General features: G+C 43.2%; 1 protein-coding gene across 6 annotated transcripts in view; it reads right to left on the bottom strand.

The window, feature by feature from the left end:
• Positions 1-26,569, bottom strand: part of MYO1B (myosin IB) — a 161,706-nt gene extending 135,137 nt beyond the window's left edge. The window contains exon 1 of one of the 6 annotated variants that reach the window (XM_037009122.2): positions 26,224-26,569. The gene's annotated coding sequence lies outside the window, so the exon portion shown is untranslated. Of the gene's footprint in view, positions 1-7,318; positions 7,460-10,257; positions 10,359-26,223 lie in introns of those variants that run through there. The other 5 variants (XM_073218397.1, XM_037009120.2, XM_073218396.1 and 2 more) reach the window with 5 other exon arrangements.
• Between the last annotated feature and the right edge of the window lie 626 nt (positions 26,570-27,195).

Genomic DNA, 27,195 nt, shown 5'->3' with positions numbered 1-27,195 from the left:
TTGGAGTCCTGATGGTATCACAAATTTCTAGATCGAATTGCACCTGAAGCCCGCCCACAGCTCTCAAGTTTTCAATCACAGAGGCCAATTAATTCTTCTTATTGTTTAAGTTGCTTGAGTTGGATTTTCTATTATTTGCAACAGAAAGCATCTCACCTAATAAAAGAAGCTGGTACAAGGAAGTAGAAGGTTGTAAGTAACACCCTAAAGGGCATGGACTGGCTGAGCCAAGGCCACAGGGGGCAGGGTAGGAAGACCTATTATCTTGGACTGGCAAGAGGATTACCTCTGATACTTAACAGTGAACAGCTGATTAAACCATGACCTGTTGTACCTTAAGACTTGTACCTTATCCCTGAAACTTTAGAGAATTCAAGAAAAAGTCAGATGCTGCAGTGTATGTTGGCTACTTCTTAAGGATCTACCCGAAAAAGACAGAAGTGCTATGACACTGGCCTGTCTGAAAGCCAGAGGGAACCTATGGGCTGCTCAGAGGAGTCACTCTGCCTGGAGCTGGGAAACGCAGAGGAGACGTGACCTATTTCAAGTGCCAACTGCTTCTCCTGTATGGCCTGAGAAAGGGCTGGTACTCCCACCATGCAGATGCAGCCCAGGAGAGGTACCAACACTACTGCTTCTTGTACTTCCTGTTTCCCTGGCGGCTTCTATTAACCAGGAGCTAACGCACTCAGCAGAGTACCAAGTCCAGGCCCGATTGTCAAGACCCAAGTCCTCAGGCCAAGTTCTAGGTTCAAAACCTTGAGAGTTGGCTGTATCTCTGGTTTAGGTTGCTAGTCCATGTAAGCAAATAAACCTGAAAAATCTACAACATTTTTAAGGGAGCTATACTATCAAAGGAGTCTAACCAACAGTGATTTACAATTGCTTGATCCTTAAGACAATGAGACCCAAGACCTCCCACTTACAAGAAGAAAAAAGAACTTCTAAAGTGTGGCAGCCCCTGACAAAGCCATCTTCCCCAGTGCTCATCTTAAATGTAGCAATGAAGACAACGGACAAAGGAGATATTCTCAAGGAGCAGAACCCTCTGAAGGGGGTAGCTAGGTTTTCAGCTACACAGGGAAGAGCTGTATTATGTTGGCTGAAGCATTTTATTTTCTTAAGTACAAACAGGGTAATAAGGTGTATGTGAATGCTGGCAGCCAAAGGCTAGAGCTGTAGTGGACATTTGTCTTTTTCTTTTTTTTTAACCAGGGACACTACCCCATATACAGTATACAGTCCAATCCCTACTTGCACCTAATGTCCCTTTTAAGGAGTCCCCAGTTATCTTGTGATAACAAGGAATCTAATGAGAGGTAATGCTCAACTCCCATAACAGAATTTAAAGAAGACAGATCTGCTTTCTCTCTACCCCGAGGAACATGGCTTCAGCATAGCTAATCACATCCTCCTAGGACTTTCCATCTGGGAGATGATGAAAGCCGGTGATGGCGGCTGGAGGTTATGCTCACTGCTGAGCGCCAGGGGCATGCACACAGGTGTTTCTGCACCACAGCTTCTGCCACGGATCCCTCCAGCCTTTTCTTGGTTCCTGCCGCTCTTCCAAGTCGGCCTAGCCTTCCTGGTCTTCTAATCTCTCTACAATTCCGAGTCTCTATATCCTTCCTGCACTGCAAGCAACCAAGATCCCTATGCTGACAGCAAAAGTGAGTTCAGTGACCAGCATACAGAATTATGCCACCGTTAGGTCTCCATTCCTGTGCAAAACTTAACCTTTTTCTCTCAAACTTGATGAAAGCAATCTGCAAAATACAATCACTAGGGAAGCCTTGAGAGGAAACACAGGGTAGTTCTGATTTAGCCCAGCCACCAGCCCACCAAATGATGCCAGGTGACTCCATGGGTGCCCCAGCTCCTTCCGCCTGTTTGTCCACCCAAGAAAAACAAAATACCTGATCACAACCATTCTTTCCCCCACCCACTGTCATCTCAAAAACTTTCAAAACTGCTACCTTTATTTCAATGCATACCAACTCATTTACTGAACCTTTGCCAAGTAAAAACACCTTTTTAAATATTGAAAACATCATTTCAAAAACTGTTCGAAACCCAAAAGAAAATGCAGCATAAACATCCTATACAACATCTTAAAGTGGCCATCAGTAACCTAACATTTAAATATCAGTAGTCCACCTCAGCTGCCAACCTTAAATTACAAGCCATCTATCATGGTAATATCATCTGTGCCTGGGAATGTCAAGACCAACATCCTACAGGCCAGTAGCCTCACACACATAGAGCCGGACCAGATGGCACATCTGCGTGAAGCGCATGGTCATTTTATTAATTCGATTATCAAAATGGCAATGCTGAGAAGCTATTCCAAATTAACAATTAATCCCACATTAATTTAATAATAACTAAGAAGAGATGCAGGATACCCTGAAGTAAAGCATCTGGTAGTCTCCCATGTTATTCAAAGTTCTGGGAGTACCACAGGTGAAACAAATGTGTATTTTGAAGTTGAAACAGTTTTACTGTAGAATTTGAAAGAATAATCACAAATCAGAGCTGAAGTTGCAATGATTAAATGTTAAATGTTTAACATAACTTTTTATTTGAAGGAACCCTTAAAGCGAAGCCATAAAAGCCTTTTGCAGGAAAACTTCATGAAAGCAGGTATCTCTTGCCTCAGCTACTGCCAATGAGGATGTCTGAAACATATCAATCACAATGCCGTCAGTCAGCAGCGTAGCCAGTGGCAGCCCCTTCAGGGAGTCTTCTCCGGGTAACAATCGTTCTTATCTGACTCCAGTTCTGCTCTATGACCTCCTCCTGTGGTGGTCATGTATGCAAGAGAGCCCCTTTCCTGGAGAATCTCTGTGGTGTCAAAAGTCACACCTTACTCGTCTTTATTTCCCCAAAGGCACGGCACGCAGCCTTTGCACAGGGTAGGCAGTCAGAGAAACACAAAGGGAAGACGAGTATGCGAGTGTACGACTGGCAGCTGAGTCTCTCATTAATGCAAGTGCTCACGGCCGCCACGGCCCCCATCACAGCCGACCAGAGGCAAAACACAGCTGCAGCTTCAAGCCACTTTGACCCATTCCCCTAAAAATGTATCACCAGCAAAGGACGGGAAACAGAACTGAGTCATTTGGCTCCCAAAGAGATCACTAATGCTCTTTAGAACATGAGAAACCCATTTTAGTTAAGAAAACTGGACCAATGGGGCAAGAATTCATGAACAAAATAATTTCAGCAAATCCTGATGGCAAAACAAAGGCAACAGAGGGACTAATTCTACAGGACATGGCTCTGTACCTAAAATAATGAGCTAAGTGACAGAAAAACCAGAATTTCCTTCCTAGATCTTTTAAAATAGCATAGAATCTCATCTCTGAGAGCAGTTAGATTGACTCTCCATTCAATTCAGTTTAACCACCATTTACAGTATTGAGTCCTATTGGTCCCTGGCTTTGTGTTAAGTGCTGGGGACACACTGTGAATCATCCCGGTACTTCCCCTACCTATGCCACCCTCAGGAGTTCATAGTCCACTAAGAGTCAAAAACGAAATAGGCCACTTGTGAAATCCCAAGGAACCGTTTTAATAATTAAAAGCAATACATGTTCTCTATAGGAAAAAAATCAGAAAATGTAGATGAGCAAAAAGAATATAAGCCAAATTCAACACCCTTATGCTTTAGTCTAAATCCTTTTGAATTCATTAGAACCCTTATGGAATCTGATTTTTATAACCAATGAATTGGCCTTCATTTCTGGTTTCATAATATAAACATATATATGTATTTCTGCCTCAATGTAGGAATAGGAAACAGATCCACAGGAGCTGTGAAACCGCGCGGCTACACCAGGAGAAGCCTCCCACTGGTAGGTTTGGCCAAACTGCACAGCCATCCACCCCTTTATTCTTTATCTTCTTCCCTCTCCCAAACCAGCACCCAGACCCTCAACAGTCGGCCCACCCGTCTTCTCTACGACCTCACCTCTACATCTAACACCTCAATACATGTCGAAAACCTCTACTTTCTACCGTCCCACACCCAAACACCCCCAAATCAAAGACAAAACCCTCTTATCCCCCCTAGATTCCAAGAAATCACAACTGACCCACTTTCTTACCCTTGGCTGCTCTCCCTGTCTCTGACTTCCTCCCCCCATCTGTCTCTTGATTCTATCCCCTTCATCGCTCCCGCTTCCATGCCATCCCCTCTCTCTTTCCATGGTGTCCTGCTACCTCAGCCTCACCCTTTCTCACCTGAAAGCCGACAGCCTGCTGAGTGGTCTCTCTCCTCTCTCGCCACCACCGCCTCTGCCCACCCCACTTCCCCCCATCCATGGCCCACACTGCCCGAGTCTCATGTCTCAATCACAACCTGATCAGCTAAGCCCTGCTTTAAATCCTTCAATAACTCTCCAGCATCTTTAAGCCAATATTCCTTAGCAGATCCTCAAAAAAATGAAACACACAATTGCCATATGATCCAATTATTTCATTTCTGGGTATAAAAGCAGGGATGCAAATAGATAACTGCACACACATGTTCACAGCAGCATTATTCACAATAATCAGAAGGTGGAGGCAACCCAAGTGTCCATCAACAGGTGAATGGATAAACACCGAGGTACGGCAGACAATGGGATTTTACTCAGCCTTAAAAAGGAAGGAAATTCAGAAATTCAGACACGTGCTGCAATATGGATGAACCCTGAAGACACTATGCACACAGAAATAAGCCAGTCATAAGAGGACAAACACTGTATGACCCCCACCCAGCCTTATATGAGGTACTAGGAGTCAGATTCATAGACAGGAAGTAAAATGTTGTTACCAGGGGCTAAGGGAAGAGAACAGGGAGTTGTCGCTTAGTGGGGACAGAGTTTCAGTTTGGGAAAGTGAAAAAGTTCTGGAGATGGGTGGTGGTGCTGGCTACACACATGTGAGTATACTTAATGCCACTGAACTGTACACTTAAAATGGTAAAAATGGTTAATTTTATGTTATGTATACTGTATCCTTACAGTATACATAAACAAAAAAATCCTTATCAGAGATCAAGATGCCAAACCTGACTTTAGCCTTCTTCCTTGGTCTCTTTGGTCCCTGAGGCCACACACACACAAGACATCTAACAGCTCCTTTGACCAGGTCATAGCTAACTGGCTTATATACCATCCCAAACAATGCCAGCTTCCAAAGATCTGGAATTAAGACACAGAGGCTACAGTCAGGTGGCCACAAAGAAGTTCATGTAGATCCAGGGGACAAGGTGTACCACTGAGAGGAGACCTTGCAAGGTTCCTGAGCAGAGAAATGAAACCAAGTGCAGGGAGAAGCAGCAGTGATGGTGAGACAGAAAAGCTGTTCTAGATCCTGAGAGTGGTTCTAGTCATAGGCCCTGAAGAGGTTCAGCTGAGTTTCTTGTCTTAAAGAAATCCCCCTACTTACACCAGTGCGAGGAGCCCCTCCTCAATGCCAGTGGGTTCTGAGCAAGCCAGTATGCCTCCAGGGCAACTCATGGTTTTCTGTCCCCTCCTCACTAGACAAGGCTTGAGTTCTCCATGTGCTAAGGCCCCACTGTCCAGCAGAGTACCTGGCACACAGGACTCAGGAGTGGACAGCAAATAGATGAATGCACATTAGAGAGACACAGCCCATTCTTCCCTCCAAAACTGTTTCCAACATCTCTGTCCTTGCCATCCAAGTCACAACTAGCAAAGGATAATCAGAGAGCCTCAGATAATACACCAGGAATTGGGAAAGATCAGGTTTGAAACCACGGGCAACACAATTCTCAGTCTTTACCAACCTGAGCAGCAAATGGCACAAAAACTGCATTATTCAGGGCAATTCACTCAAACTTTACGGTTCTCAAGAAGGGGGTTGATGGGCCACACAGAACCATATGGGTATCTTGCAGGGCTCCCCAAAATATATGAGAAATGTGTTTCACAGACATGTGTTTGTGAAAGAACTCAGACGATGCTGATTTCCATTCCTATCAACACTTCCTTAGAGAAATTCATGTAAGGTAGGTCAATTCATGACATTACTCCACAAAACATACTTACCTGACTTCCTAATCCTTTATTCCCCTGTTAAAGCCACTAAATACTGAGGTTTTCCCCCTTTCTCCAGAGCTTCTTGTTAAGAATATTCAATGGATTGCTGGAAGGATGGCTTTTGGTAGACTCCTGGATTAGGGAAGGAATAGGTTCACCTACTGGGCAATTTGCATACAGTAAATTGTCTTGTGCTCAAACTCAGGAAAATACAAAGGATATTAAAGTATCAGGTAAGGCTAAAATGGAACAGATTTGAACAGGGAGTGCAAACAAACAGCTACAAGCATATGGGCACCAATAGGCCATGAAGCCAGCTTATTAATAAGCTTTGCGGAGGACAGGGGCAGTTAATTCAACATTCTGGTTATCTCTGCATAGGCAGAGGAGGGCCAAACCACTCAGTGTCAATGTCAAGGTCTGCTTCTGTCTGTGTATGGAAAGGCTGGCTTATCAACAAAAGCCTTCAACCTGGAGCTGGCCACCCTCAATCTCCCGCACAGGCCAGTTACTAAGGATTTGAAAGATAACACCTAGAACTTAACAATTTGCAAAGTGCAGGTTAAAAAAAAAAGTTTTTCCAACTGTGGAACTGATGAATATGTTATCTAGACTAATCAGGATTTTATTTTAGTTAAAAATAACAGTGGCTGCTCTGACAACATTGAAGGTTTTAGATTACAAGCCATAAACTATCTCTTCTGATGTGTGAGCAAAATGTCTTAGGATTTCAGGCAAAACTTTCTTTTAACAGAGAGAGAAAAGGACCCAGGAGGTGGTATATGCCCGGTTTCTGGAAGAGCCAGGGCGAGGAGAAAGCCGTGCTGACCAGTCCTAGTCCTTCCCACTTATACTGCACATACCATTCAATCTAATGCCTAATCACCAAACTCTTCACAATACCCGCCCATATACAGACACACACACATGCACAGTTTTTCCAACAGAAGCTTCCCTTCTCGCTGGGAAAGCGTAACTTTGTGCAGAAGTTTTAGAACAAGAGTGTGCCGCAACTAAAAATGCCCATTTGATCTGCCCTAGTATGGGGCTGCACCGGCTTTAGACCACAGAACCAGGCTCAAATCCAAATGAATTCATCTGTGGAATCTGAATTTCTGATCTAAAAACTCAGGATGACAACATCCATTCCATCAGGTTATCATGCAGGCCGACTGATGAAGCAAAAAGTCTTCACATACGAAAGGCCTCACTAAGTACCAACACCCTCCCTTCCCAATGCCTGTTTCTTCTGACCCTGAAGAGCTCACCTACTCATATTACACTGCCTTCCGGCAGGTGCGTCCAGATAAACAACCTAGAGAGTTGCTTCATTTGCCGTAGACATTCCATGGGGCTCAGTACTCTGAGGAAATGCAGCCAAAATTCACTGTCCCCACCGTCACTTCCCAGAGGAAGCTCTGCAGAAACAGGGCAGGAACAAGTGTCAAAGGGCAGGGCAACTTCAGAGAATGCCTTCCACTCCCCAAAGCCTGGGTCTGAAAGTCACCTACAGTCCTCCATCCCCACTTCAGAGAATGCCGTCAACCCCCCAAGCCCAAGTCTGCAAACCACCTCCACCCGGAGCTGGTCACCCCTCACCAGCAAAATTCTGGAAGATTGAGAATGGGCAGTCCTGGCTTTAGGAGGAACCTGTGATCATGATATCCCTACTCACACTGAATATTATGGGGAATTAATGAGCTAATGTCTGAAAAGGCCTATGAGTTCCTGCAGGACAAGGTAGCCAAAAACTATAAACCTCTGTTATAACCAGAAACACAAACTCAGCTGCACGTGGGATATGCTAATTATAACCCACAGACCTCTCAAGTTGTTCCCTTAAGGTAGATAAAAAAAAAAATTCCAAGAAGGCAAATGTATTTAGATTGGCAAACCTAAGGCCCTGGATGCCCCAGGTGAACGTAAAACTGCTCAACGCAACTGGCACACCCGACTGTTCCCAGCCAGGGCACGGGCACCAGACACAGCCGGAGATTATTAAACTGAATACAGCCACTGGGGAAAAACCAACTTCGCTTCCAAATGAATTGGCTTGCTGATCGGAGGGTCCCAGTCTCTTCCCATATGCTAACATCTTCACCAAAGTCCTCCTGTCCTTTGCCCCTTCCCCTGCTAACAGCACTCCTATACTCATTCTTTCTTTATAGAAATCTTTTAGCAATTTCTCTCTAAATCACTCTAGGCACTCCCTAAAATGTACAGGGATTTGCACCTGGTAGCCACTCACCTAGGGTTTTGTGTACACTGCCTGTCAGTTTTGGGGACCCCTATGGGTTGCTGTCTGAAGACCACTGGCTGAACAAAGATGCCTGCGTTACAGTCTGGGGTACACAAGAGCAGAACTACCTTCTTCACAAAAGACACCTTCCCATCATTCAGACTCATTAAAGAGGTGACAATGGAGGAAATGCATTGGATTCAGGGCACTCCTTGGGGTAAGGAAGCAAGTTATCTCTCAGGGAAACATCAGCTGTCACTTCCGTAACAGACCACAGAGGTGAGAATGACTATTAAAGTGGCTCCACATAAAAACCCAGAAGATCCATCCACATTGCAGACTCCACTCTGCCTCTGGCTCACCAGGAGACCTGGGGCACACTGCGACTCTCAGCCTCAGGTTCCCCAGAGGAGGAAATACATCATCTGCTAAGGTCCTGCCCAGCTTCCATCACTACTGATTTAACAAAAACAGCTCACCTCTGGGAAGACTGCGTCCCTTCACTTTTGGGTGAGCACACACACATCCTGGGTCTAGTTATAAAGAATGTGAAAAACCACAATGTCAGTCCACAAGAATCTTGCTCAATGACACTGACTCAGAGCAAGGAGAGTAGCTCCCTTTATTCTGACCTCACCAGCAAAAAAAAAAAAATGTATTAAGGGTCTAAACGTAGTCAGCACGGAAAGCAATACACGACATCAACGGGATCATCTAAGGGAGGGCATTAGGGCGCATGTGAGTGTGTTCCGTGTGTTTCCAAACTGCATGGTTAGCTGCAAAACGACACTGGCTATTTTAATGACTTAATGTAGTAACAAAAGCAAAAAGAGGCAACTATGCATTTTTTTTAGTGTATCTTTTTACTAGTGGTTTAGAAAAAGGTTTTTTTAAATAATAAAAATTCAGTAGCCTCCTCAAGCAGTTTTCCACTGTAATAAAGTCTAACAAACTATGTAACCTTAAGGGAGTGATGTTTATCAATTTACATTAGGATTTCAAAATGTTTACTAGCTGAGAACTGATCAAACAGAAATAGCTAAGATGTTCCAAAAAAGACACTGATAGTGTAAATTCAGAAAGCAAAACGACTTTGTCATTTAAAAAGAATTTGTAAAGAAAATAACTAAACTGCAGTGGGTTACTTTGCCCAAGTTGATTAAAATCAACAATCATATTAGAATTTTAAAGTATTTCCTGGGCCCATTTTTCCTAATTTTTCTAATGTTGGAAGCATTACTGGATTTAAAATTAAATGCACCACAACACATACCTTACATATCTCTAAATACATTCTAAAGTATTTATGAAGAAAGGAAACATATACAGTACAGCCAACCAATGTATAAGGCATGCCATCACTCAATAATCTCTTTTAAGTCACAAATTAAAATGTCCACTGAAATTTGTTTACTAAATTTAAATTTATGAATGTCAACTAAGTTTAATAACAGTTCTAATTTCCAAAAGTTCTGTAGAAGACAACAATTATTTCCTATATATTTATATAAGGCTACAGACATACAAATGCCCCCCCCCACACAAAATACACTTTTTTTCTCTTGAATACAGCATACACTTGACCTCTAAAGCCATACAAAAAGAAAAAAAAAATCAATTTTAAAGTTAATCAGCTTGATCATTCATAGAACCATACAAGAAATTTTCCCAAGGGAAATTTTAGTAGGAAGCAAAATATTCTAAAGTGAACTATATTGTATATGCCTGCTTAAGAAAAGTTCATTTCCTTCTACAAGTAGCTTATCAAAAAAAAGTTTTCAAAATACTGCATCATTACACTGTAAATCAGCATTTTAAAAGGCATCAAAACTTAAAATTTACAATCCACCCTTATGTCTCTCAATAAGGAGGTAGGTAGGTAGGCAGGGAGATAGATAGACAGACATAAAAATTATAGAGTTCTTTTTAAACGATGTAGTTATAAGTTTAGAAATTAAAACTGCTTACCAACTTTTCTTCTCCATTTTTTTTCCCTCTGATTTAACTAGCACTTAAGCACTCAGTTCATATAAGGGAGAGACAAACATTCGTTGTGACAGAGAGAACACACTAAGTACAACAAATATTTTGCACACAGATAAAGGAAAAGTAGGTCAATATCCTGTGGCTAGGAAGAAGCGGCCTCAGCTTCCATCCAGAACCATATTTTATGATTAACCAGGCTGGACTCTCTCCTATCAAGAGCCGACCACTCTGCCCTGTGCACTTGGTATACCCAGACACTAGGAGAAGAGAGAATTAGAGACATATCTGTTGCTCCCCAGGTCTCTGCAATCTAGCCAGGGAAAGGAAAATACTTAAGAGCAAGATAAGAAATAAAACAAGTGCTCCCGTAGAGCAGATGACTGACCCCTAAAAGAGGTATATAGAGACTAACGTTTATGTCTCGAGGTGGAGCGATTATCATGGCATAGGAGGATCAGAAAAGGATGGCTGAAGAAGTAAAATTTGACCTTGACTTTTTGAGGACGAGTAGGACATAAAGCAGGATGTACGAGATTATATTATACATTTGGTACAAATTTATGCAGCGGGTGGGTGTGCTTTGTTTTTTGTTTTTTTTTTTTGCTGGAAATATATGTTGCTGTAAATATCCCAGACTCCCAACACTATAAAGATAATTGCCAAAGCAAAAAAAAAAAAATGTTGCTGAATGCAGGCATATGGACACACAGGCTTCACAGCAGCTCCTCTCTCTGCAGCAGGATCGGCAGAGCTCCAGAGGGCTGCTCCGCTGGACTGTGCCCCGGGGCAAGGATGAGGGCGCCCTGCAGCAGGGCCCCCACCTGACCTACAATGTACACACAATGTGAATATATAGATTATTACTTTGAGCCACTAAGATTCTCAGGTTTGCAGAACCACAACTTAACCTATCTATTCGGAATGGCTGACAATATCAATGAAAGAATATTTTTATTTGATGATCCCCCAAGCCCTTTACAGTTATCTTAGCCACTCCTGAATCAGCTGCAATCATTTTTAGAAACTTACTCTTATTTAGATGGTTTCCAAAACATTCAAATGAGTTTTCATAGAAACAATTCATTTTGCACATAAATTTAAAATCATTGTATTAAATATAGGAAGTACAAAAGGTATGAAGAAGTTTGGGGATGAACACAGTTAAGTCTGGATAAGCACACACCTCTACCACAGGAACAGAACTCAAGAGCTCACTGCAGGGCAGCCCTCTAACTTTGAGCCTATAGTGTGTTTTGGGCACCACGTGAAATATTTTTCAGGGGAAAAGAACACCAACTAATCCAGCAAATCTGGAGGTCACTAAGACTCAATGATTTCTAAACTGGGAGCCTAGACAATCGTAAAAATGAATAGCACTACCATATTGCCAAGTTAAAAATCTGGTTGGCTTTTCAAAACTATATCCAACTACCAGTTTTATTCTGTCCCAAATCTACAGTCATAAGTGCTTAAGTCATTTAAGAAAGCACAAAAATAACACTGCAAACCCACAACCAGACATAGAGTCAAGAGTACAAGGTCACGTCATTCCACAACCTGGCTCTTAAAGACAGAAAGAGTGAATACATTACTATTAAATACTAAATTTGAGTTTCATACTTTAAAATCACATACTTCTTTAAAACTGTCAACAGAGATAAATGTTCCTCTCAAGGTTGCCCAGCAAAATCTGGATGCTTCTATTTTAGGTAGCCAAACAGTCAACTGTCCATAGTTTACATACCTTTAGAAATCTAACAGTCAGCCTCTTCAATAAAAATATGAACTTTTATGTAGAAATCATATTGATAATATACTTCAAAAGGCTATTGAGAGAAAAACTATGTAGACACGTACAGGCCAGAAACCCCAAAACAACCAAGCATAGTTTAAATAACATACACTCAAAAGTCAACCTGGATGTTTTCATATCATGTATGTAAAGGCCCCCTCCTCAGCAACAAATAGGATAACATTAACCTCTATAAACCTTTAATTCAAAAATAAAAAACACAGCTAGAGAAAAAAAGGTAGTATAATTAGAAGACCATAATTGGCAAATAATTCTGCCCCAAGAATCTACAGGAGAGCTACCCACTCAGTCTTATTTTAACCAAGGGAGGCTCTTGAAAAGAAAGGAACCCAAAATCAAACTCTAGGGAGAAAAACATTAATTTGTAAAATATGAGGTGAACTCAAATATAAATTCGTACTGAACATTGACCTAAATCAATGTTCCCACTGTATATCTTTTTGGGTTTTTTTGTTTTTTACCTGTGTGATGAGCAACCACAGGGACAAGATTACAAAATGGTTTAGTCTTATCATCAAATAAAACACGCTACTGATTTAACTTGCCACAGATCCTATGCCTGGGAGAAGGATACTCTGCTATAGAAGACTGAGTTCGAGTTGAAGAGGAATTGAAGACAGATGAACCTGGTATCAGGAAGAGAAGGTTTAGGCCCAAACCCTGTGAACCTGGACACCAAGGGACCAGGAGGACATGAGGGGGGACCAGGAGGACATGAGGGAGGGCCAGGAGGACATGAGGGGGGGCCAGAAGGACATGAGGGGGGACCAGGAGGACATGAGGAGGGGGTAGAACAGGTGACTAAAGCCAAGAGATGGGAGCATGTCAAGGAGGAGCAGGTGGTCAACAGCATGGAAGAGGGTGGAGCACAGAGGAAGGAGGGAGCCAAGTGGATTGTCAGGCCTTGAATCCATCCATCTGGGGCTGAATTGTGGCCCTCAAATTCCTATGTTGGAGCCCTAATTCTGAGGACCTCAGAACGTGACTGTCTTTGGAGACAGAGCTTTCGAAGAGGTGATTAAGTTAAAATGAGGCCCTTAGTTGGGCCCTAATCTAACTGCTGTCCTGATGAGAAGAGAAGATGGGGACACACAAAACATGGACGAGGGACAACCATGTAAGAACGATGAGATGGCGGCCATGTGCAAGCCAAGGATCAAACCTGCCCCCACCTTGATCCTGGACTTCAGCCTCCAGAATTGTGAGACATCATATTTCTGTTTACACTACCCAGCCTGCGATGTTTTGTTACAGCAGCCCTCACTGACTAACACGCCATCCTACAACCCCTTCTGCCAACTGCCTACTCTGTCTCTTCCTCCACAGCTAAGGTTTCTGACACGGCCTACCTGACAGCTGCACCCTTCCTAGGCACCCAGTATTCAGCACATGCCCCTGAAACAGCTTCAACTCAAATGCTACCACCACCTGTTTGCTGCCCAGTGATTGCTCCATAAAACTCCTGCCCTGGGTTCCACATGGCCATTTCTTCCAGGCTGCCCACTTCCCACCCCCACCACTCCTCATTCTTCTTAGAGATTTCCTCTACTGTCACAATATAATGTTCCCAGAGTTCTGTGACCCACCTTCCTCTCTTCCCACTCCACCCTTAAGCAATCCTATTGATGCCCACAGCTTCAACTACCATACCTAGAAGCCAGTGAGCCCTTCATCTGGACCTTAGGCCCTGGCTTGTCCCTGAGCCCCAAGCTCTGCATTTCAAGTCTGCTGAACCTCACTCACTGCCCGGAGGCCCCACATCCCAAACAGAACCCATCCCATTCAGGCCTGTCTAGGCCAGCCACTCCCGACGTCATACAGGCCAAAAACTTGGGAGCCACCCCAGACTCCAACTTGCCCCGCTCCCTTCAATCCAATCATAATATGCAACCCACTGATTAAAGAGGGGTACATCAGAATGTTCCCAACTATCTCTGGTCCAATCAGCTCATTCACAGTATCCACTGTCAGAAATCATCCAACATAAAGAGAAGGTTATGTGTAAGAAGATGTTCATCACCATATGATTTATAACAACCAAGTGGCGGAAGCAAATCAAAAGGGATGTTTGGGGAAATGATGGTATTTGGCAAAATACAACTACAAAATTTATTTCAAAACCTATGCAGCAATACAGATTTTAAAACATGCTCATAAAAAGCTTGGACAGGAATTTTTAGAAATCACCACAGTTGCTATTTTAAAGTAGCTGGCTCAAGAGACATCTTTTTTTAGCTCCACTTTCCAGACTTTCTATAATGTTCTTAAGATGATTCTCTAGTACAAAACATCTAAATGAGAGTTCTAGTAACCTTGGACATTCTGAATTGCTTGGTTTTAAGATAAATGGGAAGTTTACTACAGAATTCCCTTCACTGCCATTCCACCCCCAGGCTACGTCCATTGCAAGATTCAACACAAACTCCCATAAAATAAAGTTTCCCCCTAAATCCTATTATACTTGCTGCCCTCAGCATAAGATCCTTAAAAATTGATTAATTCTTTCAAGAAATCCAAATGGACATGGAAACAGCTGCACGACTGCAGAACTGGACTCCCAACATCTGCTGCAGTTGTTAACAGTTCTAGTAAGAAAAAATCACCATACACAAGCCGCTGCCAGGAGAGCAAGCAAAGCTGGAAGCTGAAACACAGAAAATGAAGCCACCTCTGCACCCGATGTCTGACAGGCTGACTGCCAGGTAAGGAAGGGGCGTTTTCTCCATCCCAGGAGGAGGGCATTTGTCAACTATTCCATCCTAGAATCCATGAGATAGAAAACTGGTCACCTCTAAGGATGTAAAATGGTACAAGTTTCCTTTAACATTTTGCCAATACTTTTGGGTTGTTTTTTTCAACGGGCAACAAATGGCAAATATTAAAGTTGGGTGGATAATTTTACCATTACTTCTTCAACACTCACGTCCCACCAAGGGTATGCCTCAACTACCCCAACAAAGTTCTCCCTCTCCACATATTGGTGTATATGAAATGCAACAGGCCAACAACCAACAAACGTGATACGAGATGAGGCTCACAGCTCTGTGAGTCTGTGATAAAACCTAAGAGCAGCCTTGGATATACAGACCTTCTAAACCTCTGCCTTACTCAAAACTGGTATATATAATGTTTCTCCTTTAAAGGATTCCTATGATCCTTTTGAAAAATAAATACTAAATTCTAGTTATACCCATTCTGTAAATCTAAATTTTACTGAATTGTACTAAACATCTTACAGCAGAGAAAGAACAGTCATAAATATTTGTTATTCTTCATTAGGTGTTTGTGGTTAGAGATGAAAACCAATATAAATTGCAGAACAAGGTATAGAAGGCATTATCTTATTTAAATACCTACAACTAGCTTTTACATTCAACTGTGAAATCTCACTGAAATTCATAGTATTTCTCAAGTAAATAGCTCTTCCGCTGATGGCAGGCAACTCTGCTGTCGTACCTTCTTTGAAATCTGTGTCAGTACTATTTTGAGATACTTACAGAATGCCACTGCTTAAGAATAAATTCCTACAGGTAAAATAAAGTTAGCAGGAAAACCCATTTCTCCACTCACAATTTTACAAGAAGCAGACATGAAAGGAAAGCTGGGAAGCTCACTGCATTTTTTAAAAAGTAATTAAAATCAATAGGCTTTTGAGGAAATGTGTCATAAATGGCAATGTTTTTCTTTGTAAAAATATATTTTGGTAATTTTCCAGATTTCTGTTCTTCCAGTCTAAAAGAGTTTTAAAAATTCTGACACATAACAAAAAACAGTAGCAACATAGGTAACCCTAAGCAAAAATAGGGAAAGAGGCAAAATACAACTTAAGCATTCCCTCAACCTTCCCTTCTTTCCATCCTCCCAATCCCCTCAAGATTTTTGGTGCTTTTAGGAGGCACTGACCTGCAGAGATGAGTAAGTGAATTAATTAATTAATTTGAGGTGGAATAAATAGGAGGCAACTTAATTCAGGCTTTTGAGAGTGAAAATCTGTTTATTTTTTACAGTAAATAAGAAATAAAATATACTCTTTATACGGCATTGTAGAAATGTGTGCATCATTTCTGCATGAGAGCCAGTAAAGGGAAAGATGGGGTATACATCTATAGCTTTTCTTCTTCCTTCCTAATTACAAACCTTAAATAGAATTCGTGCCTCATATCGAATTTACCGAGTATCATAATTCCTCCAGGTGGTAAAGATACCTCGAGACAAGTGCTGGGCATAGAAGCCACAGGGCATAAATCTGCAAAGAAGTAAAAAGCTAACCTTTGCAAACAATATGGCTTCTCTCTCACTTACCAACTTTACATTTCCCTGTATGGCCCCGGAAGATGACTGGTTAGCCAGAGACGGGTAAGATTCCTCAAGGGAGGAACAACCTAAGACAGGCACAGTCGCAGGGGGGCCATCAGGTGAGAATTTGGGGATCAACAGAGGTGAGGCTCAGAACCTCACCCCCCCTGCTTTGAGAGAAATCTTCTGCATCCGTGGATGTCTTGCTGCCCTTGTCTAGCCTGGATTAATACTTAGTCCATAGGCACACACCTGATCATCTGATCATCTACATTTGCCTTCTTACAGCACTAAACTATGTATTAAAAGGAGCCTCCAAAAGAGAAAGATGGCCAGGAGCCTACCAGAGCACAAGAAGAAACAAAAATGGAAAACACTGACAGAAAAAGGAGCATTCAAGGAAAAAAGAGTTTCAGAAGGAACCATTTCCCCAACCTCCTAACCTTCGGGGTCCCTTCTACTAGACTTTTTTAAACACCATGCATTTCTGCAACTATAGGCATAAATGGGAAAGGACTCCACCTGTGAATGCAACGGCAGCAGGCAGAACCCTGGCATCACACCCTCTTCTGCCCCGCTCTAATGAACCACTTGGGCAACTGCCAGCCTGACCTTTCTTCGTAAGATTTTATTCTATTATTATTAGAACAGAGGTAACATAACCAGATTACAGAAAATGTGTAAAATAAAAGGGATAAAAGAAAAGTCACCCTAATCTACTACACTAACACAATCACTTTTAACATTTTGGTTTCTTTCCCACCTTTACTCCTACATGTTTTTCAGAGGAGTAACTAGAATCCCATTTCAAATCATATAGTATATGCACTGCTTGGATTCAAACAGATCTGCCGGGAGGTTGGTGGAACCCTATGAATCCATTTTCAGGAAAAGCTGAGTAGTAGTAACTCACATTTACACTGAGCACTTGTGCTTGACACTATTCTAGACAATACATGTGTTAATGCAGTTAATCCTTACTATAATCCAAAGAGGAAAATTCTATTGTTACCCATATTCTGCAGATGAGAAAACAGGCAGAAACAGATTAAGCTTCAAGCCCAAAGACATGGGCTACTACGGCAAAAGTGTCAAGTTTCCAAACCACTACTTTCTCCAGAGCCCAGCCTGCAACCACTGCACACACTGCCCAACTGAGGCAAGGACCCACGGCCATGTAAGAGAGAACAGGGCTCAGGCACACGCCCCAGGGGCAAAGCCTCCATGATCAAAGGGCTGTTATTCTGGCTGGACTCAGGTATGTGTAACTCAGACTGGACCCCTATGCCCCCCAAACCCCCATTATTAAATAATACTATTATGATGATTTACTAAGAAGCAATAACTTGATTTGTCATTGATTACTAAAATTCTCATTAATCTACCATTAACAGCAGAGCCCCACTCAAGGGCTTCAGAGCCCATTTTTCACCAACTGAAAGCTCTTCATCCTTCTCTTCCAGCACCAATCTGAAAGCCCATTTCCTCAGAAAGGCCCTCCCTCTACCCTAAATCTAAACTCTCCTCCCCTCACCTTTTTCTTATTGCCACGGCCTCCTGCACTTTTCCTTTCACAGCATCTACCACAGTTCATAAACATGTCATAAATATCTGAATTCATTTCTGCAATGTTTCTCTCCTGTCATATTCTGTGAGAGCAGAAACTACACCTGCTCAGACCACCACTAAAGACTGAGTGCCTAGTACAGGTAATTCCATGTTATTTTAAAAGTCGAATGAATTGTGACATTTTACAGGTTGTTATTTCATGCTCTATTATTAAAGCCGCCCAACTTCAGGTTCCAATAACAAACGTAAGTTTAAAGGTAAACTTGATCCATCAAGAACCATCTACAAAATACAAAATCAATCCCATTCTTGAACTCCAGCAACACCAATCAGAAAACTCATTAAACAATTCCATTCACAACGACCACAAAAACCATAAAACATTGTGGCACAAATCTAACAGAACACATAAAAGAGTTTACACATAAAATTATAAAATTTTACTGAAGGGCATGGAAAACCTCAATAGAGAGGTATATCAGGTTGCAGATGGCAAGCCATGAAACCATAAACATATCAATTCTCCCTGAATTTCTATATAAATACAATGCAATTGCAATAACATAAAAAAAAATTTTTAAGTCACATGCTTGAATAATATGTCCAATTTAATCTGGTGGAGACAAAGAAAAGAATGCAATGTGCATGTGATGAATCAACTGATGTAAATATGGAAAATGGCATTTTGTGTGAATTCCAATAATTTAACTATTATGGGTGTGCAATGTTACTTTCAAAATTTTGACCATTTCAAATATTTTCTCTTTTTTTAAGTTAAGAAATAGTAAATTCCATACGTTCAGAAAAGCAAGAGTCTGGGGCTAACTGGCAGAGAAGATGGGAACAAAGTTGGGTTGTGAAAGATATGTAGGTCTGATAGGTGAAGAGGGGTTTCTGGAGTGAAGGAAAGATCCAGAACAACAAAGTAAAAACGCATAAGACAAATCTGACAGTGAACCAAGTGTGGCTCACACAGAATACATATTCCACTAGAAAGTCAGACAGTGATGGTCCTAGAAATAATACAGTGACGTGACTACAGCATTGTTATCTACAACATGATCCCCCCAAAAAGTGGTCCAATGGTCGCATAAGTTGGGACATGTGCATACTGCCTAGTCAAAAATAAAAAGCCACTAGAAGTCATTCTAAAAAGAAATATATTTAAAACACGTAACTAGCCAAGGAACACTTTTTTACACTAAGACCTATTAACTTTGCAGGTTTGTTTTTTTTTCCAACCTGGTATTATTGAAACATCCATCTGGGAAATGCTACATTGTAACCCAGCCTTTCAAAGGTCTGAACCAGAACAGAGGCTTAAAAGATTTGAAAATAAAAGGCAACAATCCAGCAAACACAGCAAATGAGTGGATATATACATGGATGGGTCACAAGAAGCAGAAGTAGTGGATACTTCTTAAATCCAAAGTCACAATAATGACAGGTGTGCTGTTAACACAAATAGTAAAGTCAAAATAAGATCAACTATTAGGTAATGGATCCTAAGCATGGATTTAGATGGGTGTGGGGAGACACTGAGATATTCCCCTAGAAAGAAAACTGAGCAAGAAAAGACTTGGGGTCAAGTTCCCAGATCTGTCCCATAAACTTTATTAGCCTGAGCAAGTCTCAAATACAATGAAGGGGTTACAGCAGTGATCTCTAAGGACAATTCAACTTTACTACTCTACCATTCCAAAAATTGGGCATTTGAAGTCAAAATACCAATACAATCAAGTTCTGCCTTTATGAAATATAGGATAAAAATAACTCAAGAATTTGAATATATGAATTTAAATATATGGATGAGAGGTTTTGAAGAGTTTATGCAATTATGGATGTTTAAAAGATATCCCCAAAACCTATTAAGCTATAAGGTCCAACTCCAGCCTGTTGCCCGAACATGACAAAACACTGAGTATTCTGCTTCTACAGGAAGCAAATTCCTGAATCTGACCCAATGTGGCAATTCAGATATTTTTATGAATCCTCTCAACACCCTGAAGATTTCAGGCAAGTGAGAACTTTTTCCTAGATGGTTCACCACATCAGAAGTGGATCAAAACTGTGGTCAACTTACTATAAATGTACACAAACTGAAAGAGAGCTATTAAAAAAAAAAAAAAGCTAGCCATGCAAATTGGCCTAAGCCCAATATTTTTAAAAATTAAATTCTTCCTAGAAGTATTTTAGAAGGACTCTAAAATAAATAAAATAGTGATGATCCTTTTGAAGCACCTTCAAGGGAAAAAAATGATCAGCTAGGAACTGAGCATATTTGCAATCTGCACATTGCAAACAGTGCTTCAGGGTCTAATAAAATTGAATTTAAAATCAAGCAGCAACTGAGGAAGGAGAATGTGCACACTGGAAAATGTTTAAGTGGGGCCAGGGGGGATTTTTCAATCAAGACTTAAAAGGTTTTGAAAAAAAAAAGTGTTTATTGTTATGTTTTGGTTTAAGTGCATGAAAAATGGCTTTTATGAAACCAGTGAGAATGAGTAGGGAAATGATGTGCACAGACAAGACAATAGAGCCAATAATTAATCTGGGCCATTGTCCTTCTGATTCAACTTTTTCAAACCTCTTTAAGGATGTTGAATTTTTTTTCACAAGTTTAAAAAAACTGTACAATTTTGACCTGTATTTTCATTTTAACACAGCAAGAGGAAGGCATCTGGGCAATTTCAAAGCATCTTGAGTCCACATAGGATTGGTGGAAAAGTCCCCAGAGGGAGAGACCTGGTCTCCTCTGGCCTCTGAGCTCTCAAGGAAAGCCAGACAGATACCTGGTATTTTTTTAGAACCTCAGTGTTTTTATCTGATAAGCAAAGGAAGACTATCAATTTTCAGTGTTCTCCAGATCTCTATTTCTAACACTATCTACCTTGGAAGAAGAAAAATTCCCTACCAACTCTTTCCTTCCCCGTCTTGTGCAAAGTTATATTCTCTGAGCCCTAGCTCTGCAATGGTTCTCATACCACTTCATCCACATACTCAGACCCTGAGTTCAGTAGTATACCCAGCAGGGTGGGTACTGTGCTCAGATAGGCCAGAAAGCAGAGAGCTCACGAACCCCTGGGAATCTCCCTGACGGCCATCAATTCTTGCAGATAAAATGTGACAGGCAGAGAGTAAGGAAGCCCAGCAGGCAGGCAAGCTCACCAGGCTCCTGAAGGCTCTCACAGCAGGCTGAACCCTGCTTCTGAGGCGCCTTCATCGGGGGAAGAATGGTGCAGCAAGGAGAGCCAAACCCAGAAACGAAGGAGAAACTGAGAAGCATTTCAACCAACTCTCCCAGCTCTGGACTAACTAAGACACCCACAGAAATCCTGACTCCTGGGGACAAGGGAAGCAAGCCAGGAGGGAAAGAGACTGTCACAGTGGGCTCCCACTCTTACTCCTTAAACAAACTCCTTAAAAATGGCCCAGAGTTTCAAAGGACACGCAGCATGAAGCAGTATGTTGTTCTGGAAAGAAAGCAGTCTTGGGTTTGATCTCTACTAGCGTAGGCAAGTTGCTCAATTCCCTCATGTATAAGCATCTCCAACTGAAAGACTGCAATGGGGATTAAGTCAAACCAGCTACAGAAAGCACCCAGGATGAGGCCTGACAAAGAAAAGCACCCAATACTTAACCAACAGAGGCATGAATGTCATACAAAATATGAATGGTTCATTCTTTGGCGACCTGGCATTTCTTGTCCACAATGCAAACACGCCTGAAGTCTATGAACAGCTTTAGCAGGCTTGAATCGACAGCCATGCTAACACACGATGGGGACGGGATGCCGGCAGGTGTGGACGGAAGAAAGCAGGAGGGCACCAGGGACTTGCCATATCCAAGCGATTTAACACCTCCCAAGGAACAGTGCTGTTCAGGCAGAAACCTCACCAGGATAATGCTTCCCAACATCCCAAGCAATCTAACCTTCAGAGGCAAGAGTTCAGAGAGCTGACCCCTCCATGTCTCTGACCCCTCCGTACCACCACACGTTGAAGAAAATGAAACCAGGCATTGGGTTCAGTTTCCTCCCTTTCTCTTGCTTTTGTTAGTTTTCAGCTTTTGTCCCAGCAGCGCGTGTTGGTGTAGCCCAGGTCACTGCTGCTGTTACAGTCATTTTCTTCCTTTCACCGACATCCATTCTCTGGGCACACATGTCCACCCTGACATCTATGTCCTTCAAGGCATAATGGGTTTTCTTTATTGATTCTTAAGGCAGAGCCTCGCATGTACTGTGTGCTTACTAAACAACAAATGGGGGAAGCATACTGCCAACTGAAAATAGATCTGCAAAGCCTGCAAGAATGCGATGCTACTGAGCAACCTCCATCTTTCTCCCCTGGAAAGCTGGAAGATGCTCCCTGTTAGAGCTTAGCAGACCACAACATTCACCTTCCTCTAAATATCCAGTGAAGGGGAATTTAAGGACATGAGGAGACAAAAGTTGCTGTACTACATCACAATCCCTGTAGTCCCCAAATGATGTCCTAGCTTGAAATAATTAAAGTAAAGGTAGAACTTTCAGTCTTCAAAGTCTTATCCCAGCAACAGCAGAAAAAACAATATTGACTTTTCTATTTGTCCAGGAACATTCTGAGAAATTCATAAACAATTCATGATGCCAAATGTTAAAATGCATGCCACTCATGCACTTAGTGGTCACTCTTGGGTTAAGGTCAATGCCTCCTGCTCGGCACCATGCTCCATCCCACCACAAGGGTGGACACCACTTCCATTCCCGGTCCGTGTTGATGCTTAAGCTCATCCACTTCCCCGGTGGGGAAAGGATGAGCACTGAAATCCTGTGGAATGCATGTTCCCACAGAGCTCAGAAATCTGATGATCTCAGAGGGTATTGTAAAGAAAGACCCTTGACACTTCCCTTCTTCTGCAAAAGGCGACTGCCTGGACAAAAAGCATGTGCTGGGAAAATCTAAGGCCTGCTGCTGTGTGTGTTTCCAGTTCTGATGCCTCACTTCCTCTTTATAATCACATTCCTTCCCCCCTTATTTCTCTTCTAAAGAGACAGTCTGGCATTGGGTCTCACTAAAGAAGCAAAGTGTGGTGTTCTAATAAAAATTATTACGATGAAAGCATTAAAATGGATTTCAATAAATACAAAATACTTTAATGCTATGTAAGATCTACTTCATTCCACCACTTTTAAAAGTTTCCAAAAAAGAACTTATTTTTAAATGTTGGCAGCCTTGCTTTTTAAAAATAAGGCTTCATTCACTTAAAGCTTACTCACACAGGCCATCTCACAGAATAAAACTTTTTAACAATATAATTGTTTTTTCTCCTTTAACAAAAGGAGTTGTGATGCCACTCATCTAGCCTTCCAAACCTATCTCACAGTGGTTTTGGGAGGATCGATTCTGACAACATACCTGAAAGTGCTCTGAAATCTGCAAAAAGCTAACCAAATAGTAATTAAAGTGTTGTTATTCCTATTATTGAAAGATATCATACCATACAGTGTTTACTTAAAAAGAGTATGGACTTCAAAATCAGAAACCAGAGTTCAAATCTCACTTCTGCCACTTACTAGTTGGGTATAAGTAGGGTGTAAGAGGCAAGTTAACTAAACTCCCTAGGCCTTGGTTTCAGTTGTAAAATGGATATAATACCAACCTTATCAAGCTGTGAGGATTCACAGTGTAATGTATGGAAAACCCATTGTACATGCTAAACACTTACTAAATGATAGTGACAATTATTGGTAGGCTATTTAATTAAGATTTAAGTTATCTAGCTATTGGAAATATGTGTAAGAGAGGCAGAAGGGAGAATTACACCCATAAGGACAAATGCTAAAACATAGATCCTACACTCTGAGGATCCCTTCTTAGCCAAACACCAATCCAACCTCCACCCCTTCCCCACTGATACCAAAGGTCCCCTATCGCTTTGCCTAACTGCAGTAACCAGGCAGAGCCAGTCTTAACTCCAGGCTTGACAGAGTGATGATTCATCCCACCCCATGAAGTGGGTACAGCCTGTAGACAGCCTCATCACACAACAGGGGATCCACCCGGAGAGCCCGCAGCCAGAAACCAGCTATTTAAAAGGGTCCCCATCCTTGTCTCCAGTAGCAGTTAGGCGGTCTTATGCTTTGCATTTTCTTAATGTTTATTCCAATGGGTACTTGGGAAGAATTCAATTGTGCTGTATTTTACAAAACAATTCACAACATAAATGAAACATCCAAAACGGCAAAATAACAGTAAGAAATCTCCCTCTGCTTGCTGCTATGGCACAATGTTTGGCCAGGCAGAGTATTATAACTAATAACAAACAGCTTGACAGTTGGACAACATCTTACTTGAACTTCATTCATTCACATCATGGCTCCTGAGGACAAGTCCACTGCTTTTCAGCCTGGCCTGAAAATCTGACCACATCCCCCAAGAAATAGATAAACGCTCCGCAGCAGCTTATAAAGCCCTTTTCCATTACCACTTAGTGGGCAGCACACATTCTTTCCCCCACAGTAAGCTCCTAATTCCCCTTCTACGGTTAAGAGGCTTTCAAACTTGGTTGCCTTCAAATGCACGGCCAGGGGGTGATTTAACACGGGCCCTCAGGCTTGTCAGAGAGGCAACACTGAGCCCCGTGCCAGACCTGCCCGCAGCCGGACTACTGTAACTGAATGTCTCCTAAATTATCACAGTAAGTCTAACCTGCAGGCTGACTGTGGGATCCTTCCACCAGTGTCCCATAGGCACAAACCATGAATGCCTGGAAATGTCAGCCTCCTCCCAAAACAGTTTTGCTTGGAATATCCCATTCAAAAAACATGCACCATCCAATCCTCCACGGCTCCATTCCAAGGGCTGTCAATCCTCTTAAATTTCTTGATTCCAATCTTGGGAAGGGTCACTTAACTAATAATACCCAACATATTCCATTTAACTCCACTTCCCCTTAAAAAAAATTCCTATTCACCATAAAGGTGTTCTCTTCCTTATTCCAGATGATCCACGTTAGGGGTGTGAAAACACAGAAGCGTGGCTTCTCAACTCTAGACCCCAACGCTAATTGTGTGTGCTGTGTTTTCTGGGAAAGACTGAAAGAAAGGGCTTTTCAATTCAGTGTTACATAATCTGATTTATTTACTTAGCAGTATCTAATTTTCCAGTGGTTCCCCCACCCCAAAAACATTCCTGGAAAATTGTTATACTATAGTATATTGCAACGGAGAAAATTACTTTATGTCAGAATCATCTATATTTGCCACCTACCCATTCAAACTAGTATCCCCTAGCGACACACACAGATCCACAGGCACACACATACACACAAGTACCCTGATTCACAGCAAGAAAAGAAAAGTCTTTCACTGTAACTAAGATCTGATTTCAGCAAACTAACATTGGGAGCGCCTAGAACTCAAGGAAGTGCACAACTTGTTGCAGCAATTAATCAGCCTGAACAAAGCATTACAAATAAAGTCCAGAAACCCACACGGCCTTTGGACATAATGTTGTGTGTTTGTAATCAACCCTCCAGGGCGCTCTCATCACCGCCCCCCCCCCACCACCACCACCCAACTCTCTTCGCTGCCTCCAGCAAGCACCCCTTAGGACTCGCTTTCCCAATCTGGTTTCCATTCCAGCCCCGCCCCCTCCCCTTCCCTCTCTGGGACGGAGAATCAATCCCATCCCCGGCAGGAAACGAGACCCAGAGCAGCCCCCTCCGCTGCGGTGGAACAAAGGAGCAGAGCGCAGCTGCACGCGCAGGGCGCCCTATCCGGTCCTGGGGCCCCGCCGCCCGGGCACACCGCACCTGAACCCCACTCCCCAGGGCGCCCCATTGTTCTACCTCCACTTTGCTTCCTGGAGGCCACCTCGTGCCCTTCCATAGAACCAAGGGGCCGGGAAATAGCCGTGGGCCAGAGAGATGGAGGGGATGTGGGTGAACACGAAGCAGACCTGGATTCCACTCTGCCCCCAGGTACGAGGGGATGGAGCAAAGTAAGACCAACTTAGTTTACAAGCCCTCTTCGGTCCCGCCCACTGCCGACACAACTGCGGAATCACGACCACCCTGCGCGACCTCCAGCGTTCGCGGGTTCTCGCCGCAGCGGCGCCTCGGCCGGAGAGGAGAACCGTAGACCCCACTGACCCTTTACCCCTTGGGCTGCAGCGGGGCCACAAGGACCCCGGGCACAAAGGCGCGGGGCGCCCGCTTCACTCGCCCTGGCGGGCCACGGCAGGACGGAGTGGGAATGGCAGGGGAGAGAGGGAAAGTGACCCCGCTACCTCGCCGCGCGCCACCGCGCCTCCTCGTCGTTCCCCCTCTCCGGCGGCAATCCGGGACGCGGGCCCACCGCGAGCCTGCGGGGCTCCCGCGGCGGCTGCTCGGCAGAGGCTGCCGGGTGACGCTGTCCCGCGCTCCGGTCCCGCTCCCACGCGCCGCAGCTGGGGCTCCGGTGAGCGCCCGCTGCGGAGTGCCGGGCGGCTGTGGGCGGCGGGCTGCGGCGGGAGGCGCCCGGCCACTCCCCTCTCCCCCGCAGGCGGAGGGGCCGGCCGAGGGGCGGGGGCGGTGACCTCGCCGCCCGGGATTCGCCCCTCCGTGCGCCGGGGGGACCCGCAGCCGCCGCCTCCCAGCCGACTCACCTCCGGCCGCCGAGTGCTGGTGGCACAGCGCCCCCCGGTGAGCGCGGGCGGTAGCCTCCGCCCCCGGCGCCGAGCCTAGGCGCGGCAAGGACTGGAAAGAGGGAAGGAGAGGGTCCGTCCCAGCCTCCGCACGGTCCTGCGACCATTTTTACTTCCGAATTTACTAACAACAAACGAGAAATGTAGAACTAGGGTGGGGGGAGAGGGTTGACAACCAGAAGCCAGCCTGGCATGAATGCGGACAAAGAGTGGGAGTGTCCTCAGTTCTTCCTCCTCACCTAAATAAAAAGTTTGGACACTGCAGAGTATCAGAAAATAGTAATTTGACCAAAAGAGAAAAAAAAGCATATTTAGGGGCTAAGTGCTTTTTACTTATAAGGTTTTTAATATCTGTTAACGCACTTAATCTCACATTATGCTAAGTAGACACTTGCCAGTTCTATTACAGAAAATTTTTAAAAATTCAAAAGAAATTTCAAATACCAATATATATCCGAATACAGTGTATTAAATGGCATTAGTTAATGATCAGTGAATGATGGGGTATCATTTTGCATATTCGTTAGACATGTTAGAGGGCGTGGGAAGGGCAGGGGAGAGAGGCTGCTGGGCTGA

Source organism: Manis javanica, chromosome 12 (genome assembly GCF_040802235.1).
Source record: "Manis javanica isolate MJ-LG chromosome 12, MJ_LKY, whole genome shotgun sequence".
In the NCBI taxonomy this organism is placed as follows: domain Eukaryota; kingdom Metazoa; phylum Chordata; class Mammalia; order Pholidota; family Manidae; genus Manis; species Manis javanica.
Note: the sequence above shows the minus strand (reverse complement) of the source record. Positions and strands in the feature narration are given on the sequence as shown.